The sequence below is a fragment of the Hesperophylax consimilis genome, chromosome 12, assembly GCF_061612785.1.
Source record: "Hesperophylax consimilis isolate HC1 chromosome 12, BYU_Hcon_1.0, whole genome shotgun sequence".
In the NCBI taxonomy this organism is placed as follows: Eukaryota; Metazoa; Arthropoda; class Insecta; order Trichoptera; family Limnephilidae; genus Hesperophylax; species Hesperophylax consimilis.
Window position 1 is genome coordinate 19,957,541 of NC_142847.1, and position 22,843 is coordinate 19,980,383.

At 33.7% G+C, this 22,843-nt stretch overlaps 1 pseudogene; it reads left to right on the forward strand.

The window, feature by feature from the left end:
- Positions 1-1,573: 1,573 nt before the first annotated feature.
- On the forward strand, positions 1,574-2,362 carry LOC149419307 (uncharacterized; annotated as a pseudogene).
- Positions 2,363-22,843: the final 20,481 nt, after the last annotated feature.

Sequence of the window (22,843 nt, forward strand, 5' to 3'; positions counted from 1 at the left end):
TGCCGCTCCAATAAATGATTCCACTATTAAATATCTTGTTTATTATATTTAACAATGTATGATGTGTGTTTACTATTGGTTAAAATTACTGTATATGTACATTTAAAATAAATAAGATGTTCTTCTTCGAGTTCGTATTCCCCTTCTTTCCCCCCTCACCACTACTCTCATTCTAATACACTTCAATTGAAAATGCCAAAGTTTCACTAGTTCCAAATGGTTTGGAGCAGTTAGGCGGAATTTAATTAATAAAACAATGCTCAATTATTTTTCTTTCCTCTAATAACTAAATGAGGATAGTGTATTTTTTACTTGCTAAATACAAATGATTTACCTTCAATACGTCGACAAAACTTTCCAAAACTAATTGGTAAAACAGATTATGTTCTTGAAAAATCTTTGGAAATTTAGAATAATTCGACAGGAAGTATTAACAGTTCACCAGAACTATTTCTAAGAGGAAATAAATCAGCCCAAATTGAAAGTTTTTCACCATCAACTAGGCATATTGTCGAGACAGCGCCGGGAAACATATTAAAATGTGTCGAAGAGAGATTTAGAAAACCCCTACTCCGCTTTTGGAAATAATGCTGGCCTTTCCGGGCCTGAAAGTTTTTTAAGCCACCGTACCTAAGTTCTTGCAGGGTATAAATCAAAAGATATCTAGAAAAAAAATGCCGCATTATTCAAAGGCCACAGAAGGCAAATTTTTTGTTGTTGTTTTGAATGAACACCGCACAAAATCTCAACTGGGATAGTTAACATAGCTGAAGGTAGTGGGGAAGGAAAAGAGATGAAGAGGGGATGGTTGAAAATAACCGGTTTTTCAGATCAGGTCACCAAAGATTTTTAAACTATTTCGAGCAAAGTTAGAATTGTGGTCTTTCACCTAGGCAATGGAACAAATAATAGAACTAATTATTATTTAACTAACAAACCATCACGTTATTTTTAAGTTTTTAGGAAAGAAAGACAAACATAGGTAAGTAACAAAAAAAAGACAATTTTTAAATTCCTCCTACTACCATTATTATGGGCTGAAACTTTGTGGAATGATGAAGGACTCAGCTATCAGACGATTGATTCTGAGCTTCCGTTTCCATGGGAATCCGATGCATTGGACCACTCAGTTACAATCCGGTCATTTCTTCTCAAGGGTCCGCCGGGTTTCGTATATATTCATCCCATATAATTATATTTTATAGTATATCATTCTATATTATCGTATTTCAATTGAATATGCTCTCAGGAACTAGCGTCATTGATTCTTTCGGCACCGGTGCACAGTCCGAAAACACCTCAAAAGCATACCCAAAATTTGTACACAGTTGAAATCTGTCACTTGATAGTGGGTTGTTTCTTCGACTCGTTCCTGAGTTTTTAATTTCATTTTCGTAATGTACATTTATTTAAATACACACACAGAAAATTTCAAGTCGATCCGGCTATTATTTTCGAAGTTACACGCATATTTGTAAAGACGTGTCAGAGCGGAGACGGTAACTCCAAAACGTATTCGGGGATTTTAAAAGCTGCACCTGACAGTGATCAAGAAGTTATTAAGAGAAAATTAATGTATTGGACACGTACATAAGAGAATGGGCACGCGACACCGAGATTATGTGAATAAAAATGTGGAAACAGTTGATAATAAAAATGAAAAAAACTCTTGGTGGAAAAAGGAAAACTTAATGGTAAAATTATCGACAAGTTGACAGTTTATTATGGCTTAGCAATTAGGAGAAATTTTGATTACGTCGAAAAAATGTATAATGCTATCTGGGCCACATATTATCATTATTGCTCAACGGACAAAAACCTCAACTCGAGAAGTGCCCGATCGGACCAGATTCATGGTGAAGTTGGCAACGGGCTTTAGCTGCCAATTAATTACTCACTTTCAAGCATGATTATCCGTCATTACCACGAGATTTTGCTGAGGCTATACTTCCCATTAATACAGATCTCAGCAATGAAAAATTATTAGAAAGATGTGTGGGTGGTTTCACCCAAAACAACAACGAAAGCTACATTCAACTGATATGGAAAATCTCTCCAAAAAATAGTTCAGGCCGGTTCCAAAACAGTAGAAACGGCTGCATACATAGCTGCTGTCATATTTTATGAAGGTAATACATCATTATTATATTAAATGAATGCAATAGGGGTTTTACTTGGGCCCAAAGCGCATTCATACGCCGAAAGAGAGGATAAACAGCGCGTGGCCGTCTTCGACCGCAGAGCACATAATGGCAGGCGATAGGGAAGAATGGTCCGCAGACAACACCAACTCGAGTTATTAGAAGCTGCCAAAGGGGCGGAGGGTGTATTATATGGCCCTGGAATAGACGACTCGATGTAAGTTGAAAAAATATTTTTTTTACTCTATGTAAAGTGCCTTTCAAACTTTAAACGCGTTTTTCTCAAAACTGTGTTTTTCGTCGGTGACCAAGATTACTCGGAAACGACAGTCTCAAATTTTAACATAACCTTTTTACTTATATTTTAGAGTTATTAATCGAAGGCCTGTTCTCACCGATAAATACATATTTTTTTATAAACAATATAAAGCCAAAATTTTAGTAAAAAGTTTTTTTTTTTTGAGAAGCCGCCATTTTGTCAAAAACAAAATATTTTGCTCTTTCCTTCTATTAATTACAGGAATATTTATTATTATAAAGAAATCCGTTTGGTTTTTTCATTTAAGATGATCTAATCCAGAGATATGATGGTCACCGCAAGATGCCTTTTTTGAGAGGAGCTTCTGGAAATCAGCTACAGCAGCTTTCAAAATTATTATTTTTACAAATAAAAATTCTTAAAATATTGTTTTAGGTTACAGTAATATGTGTACGAATTATGACTTTAATAATTCTTCTCAGGAAAAAATCGTGAAAATCCGTTTTTTGGGCCTCCTGACTGTAACCCTTTAATTAATTATTAAATGATTATTTGTCACATAAATACTAACTAGATCGGAATTGTATAATTTACTAACTTTTATGATAATCTTCAATCTTTAAAATTCACCCTCCATAGCACAGGGACATCCCTATTATGGCGGTTGAAATAACATTCAAAATGTATCTTCCAACGTTAATTTTCTTTGAAATAAAATAAAATAATACCAAGAAAAATACATGTCTCATTGATTCGAGATTTTTGTTATTTGTTTGAACCATAATATAACCATGATGTTTTATTAAGGAGGTAAGTACGAAAATAAGGATTCAAAAGAAAATAACTGAACCTTTACTTATGGAAGATTCTTTTTATTAAATCTCCTGCTTTCTGTTTCGATATAAACATCTATTATGTATGCCCCTAAGTAGGCGGTATACGATAGAAATTGGCAAATATTTTGTCGAGTGTGGTACCAAAATAATATTTTATTTGTGCTTTCAAGTGGTATTCGAAGAAGAGAATCAGTTTGTTTAAGTGATTTTTTTTGGGGTATTATGCCATGTTGCGCTACATCCTTCTTTGTTTCCACACATCATACATCTGCCCTGATGATGGACATTGTAATGCTGTCCGAAGTACGTTTGCTAAAGAAGGAGATAAAGAGAAGCAAAATACGGCATAATATTAAAAAAAATGATCTCTTTCTTATCTGTTTATTGTTTTGATTGAATACATTAAAAAATTGTTTCTTTATTATTAATAAAGGTAAGTTGTTCCAATACGTAATGTTAGAAATATAGTAAATAAGGGACGGAGGTGAAGAAAGAAGCAGGTTACTTAGAATTCATTCGAACTTGTCTACCGTATGTAATTATAAATTGCTTTAAGAATGGTGCTAAAGAAATGATACAAAAATTTAAGTAGTGATTTGATTGGACACCTAGAAGAATAGTATTTAGTATTTGAAAAAATAATATAAATTTTATTTTGTCGTCCGATGAAATCTATTTTTCAATCATACGTCGACACCGGATACCACCTAGCGCATCACGCGATACGCACTCCGTCTCCGTTTGTAAAAAAATCATCGGACAGCAATACGATACTTATGTTTTTTTAAATTATTTACTAACGACTATTTTAAAAATACAAAGTTTTATAATTTATTATCAACCCTCTTTACTGCTATAAAGGCGGACTGTATGTTGTTTTATGGGTGTTTATGTTTTCCTCATGCATGTTGTTGATTTCCACAAAATAAAACAATCTTCATGTTTGTTGATTGTAAGTTGTTCTGATGTTACTTCATAATTTAAATGGTTTTCTCATCTTCATGTTTAGTTTAACCGTATTTTGATGACGTTTTAAAACTTTTTATTTTCATTGTGTTTTTAATTTCATTTGGAATATAGTTTTGTAGCGACATTAAGTTTTTTTCTGGCCAAAACATGTACTAATTTTTTGAATATTTTAGTTTACTCTAAAGCATCAATGAATACACTAGAAAATCTATGATGATAGACAATCCTCGATAGGAGAAGACACTTGAAAAATAATAAAAAAATTAACTACTTGCGAATATTTCTGAATTCTTACTGTACCAGTTTTTATTGTTGTTAGATATTGTTAGTATTCTTTGTTAAGGCGATCCACTACGTCGTGTAGTATTTTAAATTGAGCCGCTATCAATAACAACCCTTACGTAGATGGCGATAAGGTTTAAATTCCCGCTTAACACCATCCGCCTTTTTTGATTTATGCAAGAAAAAACATGGCCAAAAAGTGCCTTTTATTTTATTTTGTGGATGTTTAGGCAAAAATATTAATTTTTTTTCGATCATTTTATAAATAAATTTGCCACATTATATAATAAAATCATAACCGAAAATGGGTTCGTAAGTTGGAGATTTCGAACTTTAAAGCAGTTTTCATAGGCCCTTACATTATTTTTTTCTGGGCTTATAAAAAGACTTATCTAAAAAATACTCGATTATTTCAAAGGCCAAGATGTATTCTACTCGCAGTATTTAATTAAAGCATCTGAAACATTTCTAGGCGACCAAATTCTCAAACCAAAAACACATGATTTTGCATTATTACGTATGGCATCGCCTTAACTAAAAACCTTACCGGCTGTTTCGTATAAATATTTTTACTTAAGAAGAAATCCTTTTTCCAATACTAACATTTCGCAGACTGCGAAGCAAAAAACCTTTTAACGTAATTACGACGCGGAGTTTTCAAGCCTACGTTAAAGCTTTATGTGTTAATAATTCAACCACGTTCCCAAAAAGACAAGTAGTGTATCTTAATCTAAATATGGCCCGTGTAACGCAAAGATGAACTCAAAACTCGTAAGATAAAATCCTCAGTATTGAATATAAGCCATTCAACTTGTAAGAACTTGAGCAGGGTTGCTTTTTGGTAGACAATCAACGCGTGTACATAGATATACCTTTCGATATAATATATACAACGGAAACTCGAAAGCGGGAATCTGAAAAATGTACTTTACATTCGGAGTTGATTTTCTGTAATAAATTTTTTGATTTGAACTTTTTTCGAGTAAATCGATTCCGGAGATTTTTTTTGGTAAAAATACGATCGCTATGGAGGTTAATATCAACTGTTTAATGTATTTTCAGACTCGGGTAGAAAAGGTTTTTTAACCCTTTAAATTAGAAAATATATTATTTTGATTATCTATGTGATTCGCTAGTTTCCCGTTTGCATTGCGAGTTTTCGGACACCGTGTATATTTAATAAAATTTGTAAATTTAAAAATTAACAATAATTGAGCAACCGAGGTATGAAAATGAATTAATATAGCTATCAATGTAATTAAACAAAATTAATTATTTATTCAATTAAAATTATGTCAGAAAATGAAATTAAAACTAATAAAGAAATATTTTTTAGCTACACGCGATATTATTGCTAAGATCTTCAAGAGTTTGGAGTGTGAAGATACACAAAGAACGGGTTATTTTACGGAATATGAACAATTCATCAAATTTGATTTGCAACACAAGTCTGTCCGAAGAAATCTTCCTACAGAAGCAACTAAACTACTTATCAACGTCTCGATTACTGCAACGGCATTTATGCCAGCCTTCCAAAATATCAATTTGACAAACTTCAATCAGTGTTTAACGCAACAGCACGGCTCATAAACGGGGTCTCTATATATTCGCACATTTCAGAACACCTTCGTAACCTTCCCTGAACTGTAACGTGCCCTGAAAGAATTCATTCAAATTGTGCTGGATTGTGTTTAAATACATCAATGAAGTGGCCTCTCCCTACATCTCTGAACCATGCGTCCCGGAAAACACTGGTCTGCGGCAGTCAACTCTTAGATCAGCTACATCATCAGCTGTAGGCAGCTGATGGAACCTAAGCGCAAGCCGAATACTAAGTTTGGTGATCGCGCTTTCGGAGCATCTGGGCCTATCATTCCTTTCTTTCTTCCCCATCTTTCACTAAGACACGTTAGAAAGATGTTTGACAGTTCTAATCCATTAAAACATACTAAGGACGGGTTGTTTGACTGATTTTCAAGTTCTGTGAAGGTTTTATTCAAGTTCTGTTGTGATTTCAGTTTCGTATAGCAACTGGCCAGTAATGTTACAATAATAGAACTTGAATAGAACCTTTACAGAATAATAATAATATTTGGATGAATTATACAGCACCGTTTTTTGCGAAATCACCTCAAGGGCGCTGTACAAATATATAATTCACTTCTACAATGATATACTAACTATACATGAAGATAATATATAGTACCATACTCACCTGGTAGGTCACTTGAGATACACACACTTTCATTAAAAAAAGTTTACTACTTTGCAGGATACTAACTAAATATACTAGTAAAACACTAGACATTACTTGATTTTATATTTGTTCTTTTACCCTCCATTTCTATTGAAATTAGAAAATTAGGGGCAAAACAAGAGTTAATTTTCATTTTAAAAGATTGCAGTATTTAGAACTCTTTAGGACTGGAGAAATTTTATGAAATGATTACGCACTTTTTAGTTTTTTACTATTTTTATATATTTAGTTATTTACAATATCGTAGACTACAAAAGTAAAGACTGTGCATCTTTGGATATGACTGTCTCAAAAGGCGAGTTTTAAGTTTAGCTCTGAATTTTGTCGAGTTTGTGATCATTTCTAAATCATGTAGCAGTTCATTCTAGGCTTTTTTAGCTCCAGACACAAAAACACGCTCATCGAACTTAGTATCCGGTATGCGCTTTGGTTCCTTCAACTTTCCGATAGTTGATGACGCTGATGACCTAATATTGACTGTCGTGAATTTTTCCGGAATACACATTTTCGCTAAGTAAGCCGGTCTTATTCCGAGACGTAAATACCACCAGCAGAGGTAAAACTGGATTCTTTCAGGACATTTGAGCTAGCGATGTGTAGGTTCAGCCGGATTGAGTCCTTGAGCCCGAGTCCTTTGCGGGAAGCGGGTCCTACTCCCACTCCTTTTCGTAATCAACCACTCCCAGAGAACTCGGTCTGGGACTCGGACCCGAATGCCTCCAATCAACGACTCCCAGAGAACCCGGACCCGAGAATGCCTCTAAGGACTTGGACTCGGACCCGAATGCCTCTAATCAACAACTCCCAGAAAACTCGGACTCGGGGTCTCGAACCCGAATGCCTCCCTCCACCACCGGCCTCGCGAGTCCTGCAGTGAGTGGTAAGTTCTGGTGGTGAAGACATCTTCTGTTTACCTGCTTTACAGTAAGTGGATGTTTTGTTTATTGTTTAATATCTAGTACTTATTGGAGTTATTTGGGGTTATGAGTTGCTTTTCTAAACCGATGAGCTAATTAGTTAAATAATAATATCGACTGACATGTACTAATAAATCAATAATAGCAATAAATTATTTGAGTGATGTAAAAAAAAATAAGTTAAGTAATATTTAATTTAATTAGGTGTATAAAAATTAGGCTGTGACTGGGGTTTTCACTTAAAAAAAATTGATTCTTACCCTAGTATTGTCGATAGTTTTATCAATCAATTCTGTTTCAGCAATCAATTCTGCCATTCGATACAATTAACAGCATTCCTCAAAATATTAGTATTGAAACAATAAGAAATGATTATTGCGGCTTATAGCCAATGAATTCACCTAGATTTTACCATTTTTCCAATATTTTTAGACTCACTAAGTACTCTAGGATGTACCTAGAGGTGCTACTAAGATATTGCAATACTTGCAAAAATTTGACGAAAAGCGCTCCAGTGGGTGTTTTTATTTATCTTCTAAAAAACACAAGCCACTAAGGCCACAAGGCATTTTGAGATATTGCCGATTAGTTTAACGGTTTTTATGTAAAATCTCAATGATTTATCGCAATTCTTTGATGTTTTATATTTTTATTTTAGCCCCTCATATTTGTAGGCGCTAGGTACCTACTGTAAGTAAAAATTATTGTTTTATTTTAAAGTTTTATTTTAATTATCGTTCACTATTTTTATTTTTTGTGTTATTAAAAATACAAATTTCAGTGGTGTCTGTCTGTGTATCCGTAACTCTGGTTCAATGAACTCTAGAATATGGATTTGCTTTGATTTTAAAAATTGGAACTGATTGTCAACTGGTATTGGAAAGATTCAGACAAGCGATAAATTAGGTAACAAGATTATTTTATTCAATAATTGTTTATTTAAAATGGCTATCTTTTGTTAAAATTTTTGGTAATTTTTGGATAGGGCCTGACACGCTTATTACGAATATTTTTTAGAAAAAAACTTTATATTCGCCTTAATTAGTATAAAAGAAAACTTTTTGCATTTCGGGCGGCGGAAAATTATGAATTTAAATTTTCAATTGCGTTAACCAAAATTCACTTCGCGAATCGATGTGGCGACAACGCGACGCCATTAGGAACGCACTGTTATGTTGGAAATTTTTGTTTTGAAAATCAAAATGCATAATTTTCCGCCGCCCGAAATGCAAAAAGTTTTCTTTTATACTAATTAAGGCGAATATAAAGTTTTTTTCTAAAAATTATTCGTAATAAGCGTGTCAGGCCCTATCCAAAATTTACCAAATTTTTTAGCTATGTCGTAATAGTGTTCATTCGAAAGGCAAATTTCTGGCAAATGTTTATTTTTAATGATCCTGAGACATATATAGGTATGTATATATTTGTGAAACCAAAAGGAAAAATATACAAATCAAGTATATAATATACACAAATCCTACAATAATACATTGAACAAAGTGTGTATGTATTGTAAAAGTAAAAAAAAAATGGACTGGAATAAATAGATATTAAAACATGTTGTTAATTGTTAAAATTTTAATAGTTCAATGCTGTACCTAACTACTTCCTGACTTTGTTTTTAAAACATCTCGCCTTTACTGAGTTTCATTTGATAGAGGCTTCGACCAAGTACCTTTATCTATATCGATGGACAGAGATTATGAAAACGACAAATTCTCAACGACAACCGAAATTTATGTTACTACATTTGATTTATTACTGCTTACGCGTGTGCTAAAATTATCATCTGGAACTTGGAACCTAATACTACATCCGTTACGGCCTCGCATTAGCCGTAGCCCAATCAGCTGGAACACGACAAGACACGAATGGATTTCGTTGAACTTCGCCAAAATGTAAACTGCACAACTCGCGACTCGGGTGCGATGGGTGACGGGATTGACTCCGTGTTCTCGTGTGGGTCCGAGTTCTTGTGCGGGTCCTTGTCCTGCTACGGGTCCGAGTTCTTTCGCGGGTTCTATCCGAGTCCGAGTGCCGAGTCCTTGGCCGGACCCGTGCGTCCCGGTAGTCGCCCAGTACCCAGTCCGCACCCAAGAACTCGGACCCGGGACCCACTCCAAGAACTCGAGTGCTTTTAAAAGGAAGCAGTCCTCGGATGCCTCCGGAAAAATGGAGAACTCACCCACCTCTAATTTGAGCCAGAGAAGATTTTTGAGATGCTCTGATATGAGGGAATGTTTAGATACGCAGGTGATAAGTCTTGCCGTAGCGTTGAAAATGGATCTGATATCTGGGGAGACTTGCATGTATTGCATTGCAATAATCTATATATCTGATGGCAGGTTTCTTTGCACTGATTTAATTTTTTCTTAAATAAAAGACCACCGTGTTGAAAGTTCTATTTACTTGAATTGTAAGGAAAAAAATCAGAAATCAGATTGACCCCAGTAGTTTGTTACAAGTCTTTGGAGTGATGTCACTTTCTGAAATGGTAATTTCGGAGTAAACAATGTTATGCTGACGTCTGATTGGGGCCGTCCAGAGAAACTAAGGGGGTATTTCACTATGTCGGGCTAAATATCTGACTAGCTATCCGTTGGCTGGCTTTAAAGATCAGAATAACTTCGTTATTCAACGGCGACCGTTTCACCATTGTTTCCGAGCTTCCGGATAGATAACACTCAAAATAGTCTGGCAACATCGCAAAATGTTTGCAGTTACTCCATCTACTGCCACGGCTGTCATGCGTCACGGTCCGCACACCGCAAAGTGTGCATTTTTTTTTGGTTATGTTATGTTGATTATCAGGTCATTTTAGATAGATTCGTGTCGAATTAATACATTGTTTCTTATTTTGAACACATAATCAAATAATTCAGGATGGATCATACAAGCATTCAAATTCATTCAACAAAATTCGACTCACTTCTCCGCTGTCAAACTCGGAATGTTTTGACGCCATCTTTGATTCGAGGAATAGTGCCTAACGTGAGGTTCGAGCACTGATTAGTCAAATCGAACTTTAACCCGAGCGTTAGCGTTATTCAGATATAGTGAAAACGAAAAAATGACTAATCCGCGGATTAGTGCTTAGTCAGAACATAATCAGAGATAGTGAAATACCCCCTTAGTCTTTGACGGATTCAGTTTCAATCTATTTGAAGTTATTGCTTCTAGACACTTCGGTTATGAGAATTTAGATAAACGTCCGAGAGAGGTTATCGGAAGTAGACCGAATAGAATGTGCCTATTTGAGAAAGGGAATCGATTTGATAATTGTTGCTTAGTAAAGATAGTAATTTAATGCACGGGATGCAGCCTACCTGGAAATGATTGCATTCACGATAGCCAACTTACAATATTACAGAGCACCATATATGCAGAAAAAATAATCATCTAGGGCTGCTATTTTCGATGGCTGGCCCACTGTGCGGCGGTTCACCCGGACCTACAGTTTTGAATAATTTTCGGCAATTATGTACAAAGCGTGGTTTAATGGCAAGACTCTGATATACTTCAGAATGCTCACAGAGAGTAGCGGAGTATGATGGAGCAATTTACGCGTCCTGATAAATGTTGAGCCATTTGCGAATTAATGTCGAAAGCTTGATTAATGTTGTTAATATTTATGGGAGAGATAATATCGAAATGGCGTCAAGATCGTGAGTTTTCGTGAAAAGGTATTATAACGAATTTTCTCCTCCGGTTGTTTCATTTATGAGCTCCGCGCGTGAAAGCCTCGTTTATGCTTTATACAGGCTACCCTGCAGAAATTATTACTGCCAAATATTTTATAAATCGGTAATAGAGCTAGCTGCGTCATAAATATAAGCAAAACCTTAACAAATTTTAATATGCTTTTTGTTTGTAAAAGAAACACGACAGATGAATTCAATCACGAATGAAAAAGCAAATTTAAAGAAAAATTATTAATTTGTATTACTACACGTGAAATTCGTAATTCCACCCTCCTTCGACCCTTTCGTGATCATTCCTCACTTGAAGACATTCAAAACATTACATATTGCTTTGAAATTTTGACATAACGTTGCATTCGAATACGTGTGTATTTCTATATTACATAGATGTCACTCACGACAGGTAAAAACATATCTGTTGAATAAACATGCTATTTTAAAACAGCGCCATCTGTTGGGCGTAAAAGCCACACGCGCTATTGTTTCTCTATCTGCACAGATAGATTGGGCATTTAGGTTTCTCTATCTGGACAGAGAGCAACGAGTGGCAGGGTACAGCCAGTAATTCAAATAAAATAGGTTTTTGTTTGAAAAATTTTTATAACTCACAATCCCGTGTTATACAGAGCATAGTTAGAAAGAATATAGCCGCCGTGTGCGTGTTTTTCTTTACTAAATTCCAAAACCGATTTTACGAACTTACGATTTTACATATTCGTATAATATGTACGACCCTGTATTAACCTTTACTCACCTATTCAAACCTGTTGTACGAACATGTACGAACTTAAACGAACATTTCTGTACCACCCTACAGAAGAAGTTGGTAATATGTGTTTTTGTCCAAATAGAGTTAGGCAAGTGTGAGATGAAGCAAGAAATTTCTTAAAAAACAGATAAATTATTTAAAAAAAAAAAAAACAATAACTTTGTAAGCATCACGTTTATATTTTAAACCAATTGCCGATGTTTTGCTACCACCTTAGATTTATCTGGTTAGGTGCTAGTGAAACCTGGTCAGCAATAGGTATATAAAAAATAGGGTTATTTACAAAGTTATTGTTTCGTTAATTAACCTGTCGGCAAAATGCTTTAACGGTTTAGTGGGTTTTATATTAAAGGATAAACAAAAACTTATTTTAAATTATAAATTCTCACCACAAACCATCTGCTCCATATGAAAATACAAAATGTGTAATTAAATAATCAGATTTAGTAAAAAACTTTTACAAATGTGTTATAATTTAGCCGCCATATTGCGTCGCTCCGCCAGGCGGTTCGTTTAAAAAGGAATATTCAGATCAGCTCTACAAACCCTCGCTTTTCTTTAGCGAACTTTACTTGTCAGCACATGGTCTGGTTATTTCAATATGTGCTCTTCGGTGGTCGATGTACGACCGATGTCATAGTTTAATCAAAGCACTCTCGAACCCTCCTGTTGCCGAAAATATAGTCACGTGGTTTGCCTCCAGCTTGTCGAAATGATACCCGGATTTCATGTTAAGGCAAGTCATTAATTTAAATGTATATGAATACAATTCAATCTATATAACATAAAACATTCGAAGTGCCTTCCATACAAATTTGAATGGAAACGAATGTTCCATTTAGCCCTACCGCCGAGAGTTCCGTCTCTCTTTCACTTGCCTAAAATCGTAAATCTCCATTCTATTTGATTTTTTTTTATGGTAATATAGGCACAAATTGGTCAAATATTTGGATCATCAAATACGCACACTTATTTTTAATTTTTTCAAGAAATAAAGTATTTATATTAAAACGTGTTTACGTTTACCAGTTTACATTGGGTTTTTACATATTAAGAGATTTGAAAACTACTTTCCATAGAAGCGTTAGCTTGTATTTGGAAGAGGAGTGCACAGTACATTATTATAGTTATTTATAAGTAATTAATAATATGATAGGTATTACGTGTTAGTGAGTACATGACAGTGCGACAAGAAAAAATAGTTACATTATGCATGTTTCGTAGATGTGATATGAGTGTAAGTAGTTAAAGATGATTAAAAACTTATTCTACGCCATAATCGCATTAATCCTTAAAAGGAAATCGTGATTAAATTATACATGGAGAAAAATGAGTATAGCTGATTTATTAAAGTTCTGTTAAAAACTTGATAGCATTCTATTTCTTAACAAACTTATTTTTGTTTCATAATATATCGGAACACGTATTGACGCAGCTGCGCTTTTTCTGATATTATGTAACGACGAAATGGGAAAAAATTTATATTTTTATGAACACGTATTTATTCCGAAATCCTCATACACATTTGTGTTTTACTAATGTTTTGGTCTGCAGTCCCGTTTTTAACCGAAAACGAACAATTTCACCAGATTTTTAAATTGCCATTATGTTATATCAGTAAATATTCTCTGTATACGCACTAGATATGCCTTTCATGTAGTTATGAATGGTAACCGATGTCGCTGACTTACTAACTTTTGGTTCTTAATTCTTATCCATTTAGAACGCGCTCTGTTTTTCTTATACTCATATGACATCGTATAAAGCCATCACGTTAGCAAAAATTGTAAAGAAATTTAAACATTCCCGGGATTCAAATAACCTGACAATAATTTGTGAATCTCCTACTACCACCACATTAAGTGGAAAATGTTGTGTCGTGATGGAGAGCTCAGCCAGCCAAAGAATTTAACTCACGATTTCTGGGTTGAACCCAGACGCGATTTAAACATACTTAGGCTTAAATTTCATCAAATTTCATGATAAAACACAGTTTGTTATTTGAAATTTAAGAAAAGAATTTTCAGACTTTTGTGAAATTCCCAGATCGTATTTATTTTGTTCAATGGTAGCTTACTCCCGAATCTGTTGAAAGGCACCCCATTTAAAAACGTAATATTTTATGGCGAAGTTGTAAAATCAATCCATAATGGCAGATTTGCTTGCAAATGCTTTTCTATAATTACATAATTACCTCCGTTTAGATAAATTATTGTCCACTTACGCATTGATAGTCTAAGCAGACTCCTTCAAATTTAAAAAGGAAAAAAAAACAACTTTTCACCGACTAATAAAAACTGTGAAAATTTTTAATGTGATATTAAGATATCTAAATGTTCTCCGAATTAGTCTAAGTAGATCGTGCCACATAAAAAGGCTTAAGTTGAAGGCGTCGGAGCTTGGATTGAACGTTAAAAAAGCTCGTCGCTCAGTCGCTAAGCTAAAGTTCTTTTGAAAATCCCCTTCGAACGAAAAACTGTTTTTTTTGGAATGAATCCAATGTTGTTTAACTTCAATGAAATTATACCATAGATACAAAACAAAAGTAGTTTCTTATAATAACTGATAAGATAGTACATTGAGTTGGGTTTAAAATAATGTGGAAGCCATTAACAATAATTAGACGTCTTTAATTGTAAAAGGCTCCCAATTTAAGGTAAAAAAACATGGGTTTTATTTGATGCGAAAGTAATTAAGTACGCCACACTGGTAGTTTTCGAAATCAGTTCCACATTCCAGTTCGATATTCAAATGTGTTCGATAGTCAAATGAACGTTACCTTTCGATGCCTGGAAAAAAATAGCAAATAATGTTAGAGAAAATTACGTTGAAACTCGGGTGGTAAATTGATGTATATTTAGATGAGACGTTAAGCAAAAAAACAGGTTCCATTTTTTTTACCTCCAAGTAACATCCAACGCTCCTAACGCTCTAACTAAAACTACCGAATCCTATCTATGCGCCCCGCTTCTCGCGTTCTAATGGTGGAACATAATTCGACGAGGTTTTAGTATGCAATAGCGCCTCTAATTGTTCAACTATATGGGTAGTAACTACTTATGCTTATTAAATATTTGTTGGAGAATACTTATAAATGTGGCACAATTTAGTTATGAAGGTAGGTACAAATGGGTAGCCTAAGGTATTATGTAACAGCGAGAAAGATATAGATTTGGAGTAAATGGAGTTACATTAAGACATGGTAATAATACATGAATATAAAATAATAACTTCGCCGAAAGCACATCAATATTAAGTCAATACGTTGATCTATCTTATGTAATAAACAATTATATTTGTAGATAATAGTGTATTGTCAGGAGATACCACGATATAAGTTAAAACAATCTATAAGACTAAAAAGACAACCACAAATCATCTCAAAAACTCAGATCAACATACCTGTGATGTATAGTAATAAAATACAGTTAAATTAAAATAAAAACTATAGCAGACTTAAGGTCATGCGATGACCAGTATTTTTTGATAAAGTGTCTTCTGCGTGCAGTTTTATCTTTTATAAGCATAATTTTTTTAATATAAGTGTGTTTGTCGGAAGTGACTTGCCAGGTAAGTATGTTTTGGTATATTTTCTAAATAACAAATGTAGATCCTAGGAAATAAATTGTACAGGGCCCTTGAGGTAATTTTTCACAAAAACGGCGCTCTACAAATTATCCAATTATAATTGTTATTATTATTATTATTATTAGATGGCACTAGTCATAAAACTTACTCCAGAGTCCGACAGATGTTGCTAGAGTGTAGCAATTGCCTGTGGGATATTATTGACAGACAATAAGCTTCCAGAAACAGAGAATTATCAACCATAAATTCAGACTAATTAATTGTTACGTAAATAAACACAATTATAGTAAAAGAACCTTTTACTTTATCAAAAAGTTCCCGACACATAAATATGCAAGTAAAGCAGAGACATAACCACACAATTTAAAACTAAACTATTATCATAATACGCATGTAACAGAAGGAGATGTTTAATTATTACGTTGTACTAACTTAACACGGGGTACATTGTACTCTTAGAAGTCGTTTGTCGGGTCGGTTGGCAAGAAGCAATCGTTATGCACAATTACACACAATTTACAAGGTAGCCCTTATCGACTGATCAGAAGTAGCAATTATCCCATTGCCGTGCATTCGCTAATCTAATGATGGCGGTTTATCCGTTAGGTTTTTCTTGATAACTAACTAACCATCACGCCATTTTCTTGTGGGTAACGCTAGTATGCTCAGAAGATAAAAGGCGATATATTTACATCTGCAGCAGACGTCTTCAGGTAAATCCGAAATACTAATATTTTTGCTAATAATAATTTATTTATTTTTATTTTGTAAGAAACAAACAGCTTTTACATAATATACAATGATAGATATAAATATACAAGCTAACTGAAGTCAAGCCACAGAAGTTTCTTATGTTAAAGTTCATTAGAAATGAAGTTTTAATATCTTGAAATTAATTTGGTGTTAAAGGAAGGGGAGAGGAAGAGGAAAATAGGAAGAGGATAGGAGATGCTCCCGATACATTCCATACTCTCATATTAAAAATCGATCGTACGCATTACTTCATATCGATATTTCTTTAGGTTATTACCAAAAATGTCAATGCTGTAAAATTTTGTATTAGATTGTGCACATATACGAGGAATTGGGGAATTTTTTCTAATGTTATATATAATAAATATTACCTAGTTATTTTAACAAAATTGAATCCAGATTTCTCAATTTTTTCTCGGTTTGTGAGGAAACCTAAGCGAAAATAAGACATTTTAAGAATAATTATCGGAATGTATATAGAAAATATTTATTCCTGTACCTAACATTTTAAGCCTACATAAACGTTCCTTTTCATGTAACATATCTTCCACCACCTTCATCACCTCTACAGCAATAGTTTTAATAAAAAAAAGGTAAGTGTAATATATATATATATATAAATACTTTGTAATATATATTTTTTCAATGAAAAGAAAAATGTAATTAAAATAGTAAACATAAAATAAATTACTCAACGACGAGATTTTTTCATATAATTTAACACGCAAATAATTGTGGACTTAATGCAACCCTGAATAGAGACAAGACTAAAAAATAACCAATACTTCTAAAGTTTTTTGCGCGCATCAAGCAAAAACGCGTGATTTTAACCGACACATGAATAATTATCCTGTGGCAAGCTCGTGTCATGTACTATTGTTTATATGTATTCGTTAAAAGCGTATAACACACTGCATGACGTCATGATTGTGACTAGTTTGAAAGATGACGTCAGAAAATTTACTTGTCGTTAGTGAAATTCTATTAATTTCTAACATTTGTTAATGCGTTGCCTTCAATCTATCGGTAAGGTACTTATATTTTTTTTATTCAGATAGCTGATTATATTTTCTAAAATAAAGTCCGCAATAGGTACAATCTAAAATATTTGGAACTGGGTTATTTTTGTGATTGAAAAAATGAACTTGCCCAGCATAGCTGACAAGCAATATAGCTTAACTCTAGACCAACAAAAGGTATAACGCAATGCACAGTGCCCATTTCGCATTGCGACACAATGCGTGCGCCTTTTCATAAATGTGCACGTGAACCAAACCAAAATTGTGTTGAGGTCATAGACATATGAATATTAGTAGACCTGCCCTAAGTGATTAAAAGCGTATTATCCCCACTCCCCATACCGGTTCCATTGGAGCCGGCTGGGCTCGCGTATGGCCTCAAGTGAAATTGAAAAACGTGACGTCATCATTCTTGTGCGAACTATGGTCGAGGCATCGTCGGTTCATTTTACGAAATAACACGGCAAAATGTTGACTTGTACTATGAAAACTTGTAAAAATAGACGTGAAAAGAGAATAAACCCAATTGTCGTATTACATTCCATATATAAGCATTATTTTACTTTATTTTAAGCATATTCACATCGTATAATATAAATCAGTTTTAGAAACATATACTATCACATCGAGAAACGTCTGGACGCGAAACACAAAGTTGGTTGGTTGCTGGGAAGTAAATTATGAACATTTATAAAAGTGTCTTAACTAAATACTTAAACGAAATATTCGACTCTGAAAATAGAACCGATTTTTTTTGCCGAATTTGGACTTCGCAAATTTGTTCATAACGTGGCGAGTAATTTGCGCTCCCATGTAAAAATGTCTATTCATTCAAAAGCAGATTTTACTTTTAAGAAGTAAATGGTGATATTATAATGCGAGATGCCTATTTACTGTCAGATTGATTTATTGACGAATCACAGTCAGTCTTACGCCCTTCGTTCTTCAACAGTTGATTTTACCCCTCGCCATTATCTTCTCGTCTATTAATTCCTATGTCTGTGGTTGAGGTTATTTTTCAATGGTTACACGGCTTGTCTAGTTGTATTTAGTCTATGCTTTTATTCATTTAATTTTTTTTATTACATACTATTTACATGTTAATATATATTTCAAAACATTTTTTTTCATTAACATTTAACAACAAAAAATATATTGAAATTTTATTGTAGTAGTTAAATTTTTATAAAAAAATACAAAATGACGTTTTTTTCAATAAAATTATAAAAATGATCATGCTGAAATCACCGATAAGCTAAAATAACGGTTAGGTCCGTAGATCGTGGCAATTTGTTTCATCGGAAGTTAACAGATGGCAGTGATAGCATTTAGGTAAGCTATGTGGTTATTTGTTATTTCACTATCCTCTTTTAATTTTTATTTTTTTATTTTTTTTATTTAAGTACATAAAACAGGCATGGTGCCCAAGAATTTACATACATGGATGTTTAAATACATAATAACAATAAAAATAGTAACAAAATGAATAAGCTAAATATGCAGAAGTAAATAACAAATAAGAATGGGTAAAAGGTAAATACAAATATGTTCATTAACGATTTGTTATTGTCACACCTGTACTGGTGAGACACTGATTAGGTAGTTACAATGTTGCTTCTCATTAAATAAAGGGTTTCATCACAATATCAGCTTAATATGATTAAAGGTAATACATTTTTTTTGAAGTGTTTAAATTGGTCATTAAAAATGTCTATTACATTATTAGAGCCATGTATAATGTTATAATTTCTTAATGTTCGCGGTACAGGGGAAAAATATCCTGTATTTGTGTGGTAGGCTTTAATATAAAAATTTGTCGTTCATCCTCCTTGTTGATTTTCTGGATGGAATATTGATGTTAATTTGGGATAAAATGTTTGGTGTATCAACTGATGCATGTATAATTTTGTGTAGGAGCAGTACGTCAGAAAGTTTACGTCTGACCGTCAGTGAGTGTAGTTTGTAGTGCAAAATTCGGTCATTATAAGTTCCAAATTGATCAGATAAACCTTCACGATAAGCAATTACACGGGTTAGTTTCCTTTGTATGGATTCAATCCTATAATTATGAATCTCATAATTGGAAGACCAAATTGTTGATGCATATTCGAGAATACTTCGCACAATTGATTTATATAATGTCAAAGTTAATTCTGTACTTTTAAAATAATTTGTGATTCTTAGCGTTAATCCTAATACTTGTGATGCACTTTTTGAAATTGTATCTACATGTTTATTGAAGCTAAGTGACGAGTCAAATGTCACGCCTAAGTCTTTGATTGAAGTTGTGTTTAGTAAAGGGATATTGTTAATGTGATATGTGTTTGAGAATTTATTATTGTTCTTTGTGAATGAAATTACGCCACATTTGTTTTCATTAAAATATAAATCATTTAGTGTACACCATTCATGAAGTGATGATAAGTCTTTTTGCAAATCGGTGCAATCTTCTAATGAAGTAATTTTTTTGTACAACTTAAGGTCATCGGCGAACAGGAGATATTTTGATGTTTTTATTCTTAAAATTATGTCGTTTATAAAGATTAAAAATAGCAAAGGTCCCAGATGCGAGCCCTGTGGAATTCCCGACGTTGCAGTAAAAAGATCCGCGGAGTACCCTCCTACAACCACTTGCAGTTTTCTTTCTGTAATGTAACTTTCGAACCATTTCAAAGTATTTCCATTTATGCCAAACTTTTCCAGCTTCTTGATGAGTAATGATTGATTTAACTGGTCAAATGCTTTGCAAAAATCCGTGTAGATGGCATCTACTTGTAAACGTTTTTCGATGCTATCGCGGATGTACTGGGAGTATTCGAGAAGGTTAGTTGTTGTGGAACGCCGAGGGAAAAACCCGTGTTGCTCAATGATAATATATTTACTTACATGAGCTAATAGACAGTTATATATTATTGACTCAAACAACTATCCTATGCAGTCAAGTTTAGAGATAGGTCTATAATTTTTTATATCGCTCTTACAACCTTTCTTAAATATAGGTGTTAAGAAAGCCGTTTTCCATTTGACTGGAAAAACACCTTCTTGTAATGATTTGTTATAAAGAAGGCTAAGTGGTCTGGCAAGAACATCTCTGCACATTTTCAAAAATATTGGCGGGATACCATCAGGACCTGATCCCTTATTGGTTCTCAAATTCTTACACTTGACTTATATCGTTAAGGGCGAAATAGTGATCATACCAAGGCTTTCGTTACAGAAATCTTCAGATATTTGTGGTGAATAGTTTGCATTGTGAGGTTTATAAACAGATTGAAAGTGCTTAGAAAAAAGCCCGCAGATAACTTGACCTTGGGTAGTTTTTATGTCATTTAGGTGCATTTCTTTTGGAATATCGGTTGTGTTTTTATATTTACTTTTTGCAAATTTCCAGAACTCATTCGGGTTAGCTTTTAAATTTTGTTTGATTAAGTCTAAATGCTTATGATAACAAACTCTAATCAGATTTTTTGTTCTGGTTCTAATCAAGCTGAATGATAAATGATCTAGTTCATTACCATATTTCTTATATTTTTTATGAAATTTGTTTTTTTTTCTTTATCAAACGAATGAGATCTTTTAAGAAAGTGATTTTTGTTCGTTTTGAGGGGAACATGAGAAGAGATAATCTGGTAGAGTATACTGTAAAACTGATCTACAGATTGATCAATATTTCCCTGATTAATGAATTCCCAATCAATCTCACGAAGATCGGTATTAATTGAATCATAGTCGGCTTTATAAAAGATTAGCACTATCCATAATATAACGATTTATTTTTGATTTAAAAATTTAAATATATATTTATTTATAAACTCACTCGGCTATGTTATAAGTAAGCCATGTTTTCTAGATATTAAAAATATTTATTCATAATAATGGATAGTTATCGAGAGGATGGTAAAATATGAATTTCTTCTACCAATTCTCTCCTCATCTTGCATTTCCACTCCCTTCTTACCCTCCAGTATTGCAAACAAACTCGGACTGTGATCAGTTGAAAGGAACTCTTGTGTGGTAACTATTTGGTATAACTATAACCCGGTTCACATAAATACTATTTTTAGTGGAAGCGCTTCTCTTAAATGCGGGATTAATAATATAATTATCGACAGGCAATAATATTTTATTGAGAATTCTCTAGCACAATCAACATTCCGCGTACCATCATTACCGATGGTTTTAATGACGTCATTTACCCCGACCATCAGTGGATCGGCCAACTGTAGATTAGTTCATCTTAAAAAGTGGATTTTTTTAACCGCTTTCAACTTATAATAACTGTCATGTTATGTTTTCATTGTGTTGTTAATGCCATTGAGAAAATAGAAAAATTATCAGAAAGAATAATGCTGACAAACTGCTTTGTCAGTTTAGCGGGTGCTTGTAATGAAGATTTAAAAAAAAATGAGAAAAAAAACATAGCTACATAAAGTTCTTCTGTTTAATGTAGGGAACTACATTTAAATATTATACGTGACATTTGTTTTGCCTTGCGAAGGGTAGGCACTTAGACGATTGAAAATTTATAGTGGATATGCTGAGAAACGGTTATAAGGTCTCGGGAGAATAAGTTAGTAGTAGATCCTCTCAGTGGTAAAAACTCTCAGTTGTAGATACTCTCAATGTGGATACTCTCAGTGGTAGACACTATCAGTGTGGATACTCCCATAGGTAGATACTCTCCGTGGTAGATGCTCTCAGTGGCAGGTACTGATTATATTATAGATAATTTCTGGCCGCTTAGAGTACCTACCACCTATCTATCTCCCACTCTGAAACAAGGAGCATAAATAGTATCATTATTAAAATAATTTATTATTCGTGTGGAAGCAAAATATTTAGTTAGTTTTTTTTTGCGTTTCGTGACTTAAAGCTAACGATCTTTAGAGCCTAAAGGTCACCATATAATCGGAGAAAGGACCATTTTCTGTACTAAGGACTATTTACAATTCAGATGTACTTAAGGACGACAATGCGCTGCCACCTGGCCCCATATTTCTCAATTTCCCGTTCCGCCATATTTTCTGGAAACAATTCGAACCGACGACAGCACCCCAAAAGCTCTCAAACTATAAGCTCTCATTACTGACCCTCGTTTTAGTAAAACTACTGCTGAGTAGGTAGAAAGGAGTCGTACATTGAATATATTAATATGGTTGTGTTTATTTTGTAGAAGTTTTGAAACTAAACATGCACAACAACGTCGCATTAGCTACGCCACTGCACTTCTAATGTATTATATCGGTGATTGATATGATATTGGATTTGGGAAACTTTAGTTTGAACTTTAGATTAGCACTGCATAAGAGAGTGGATAATATGCTCTGTAAAGCCATGTTAAATAAACTACAT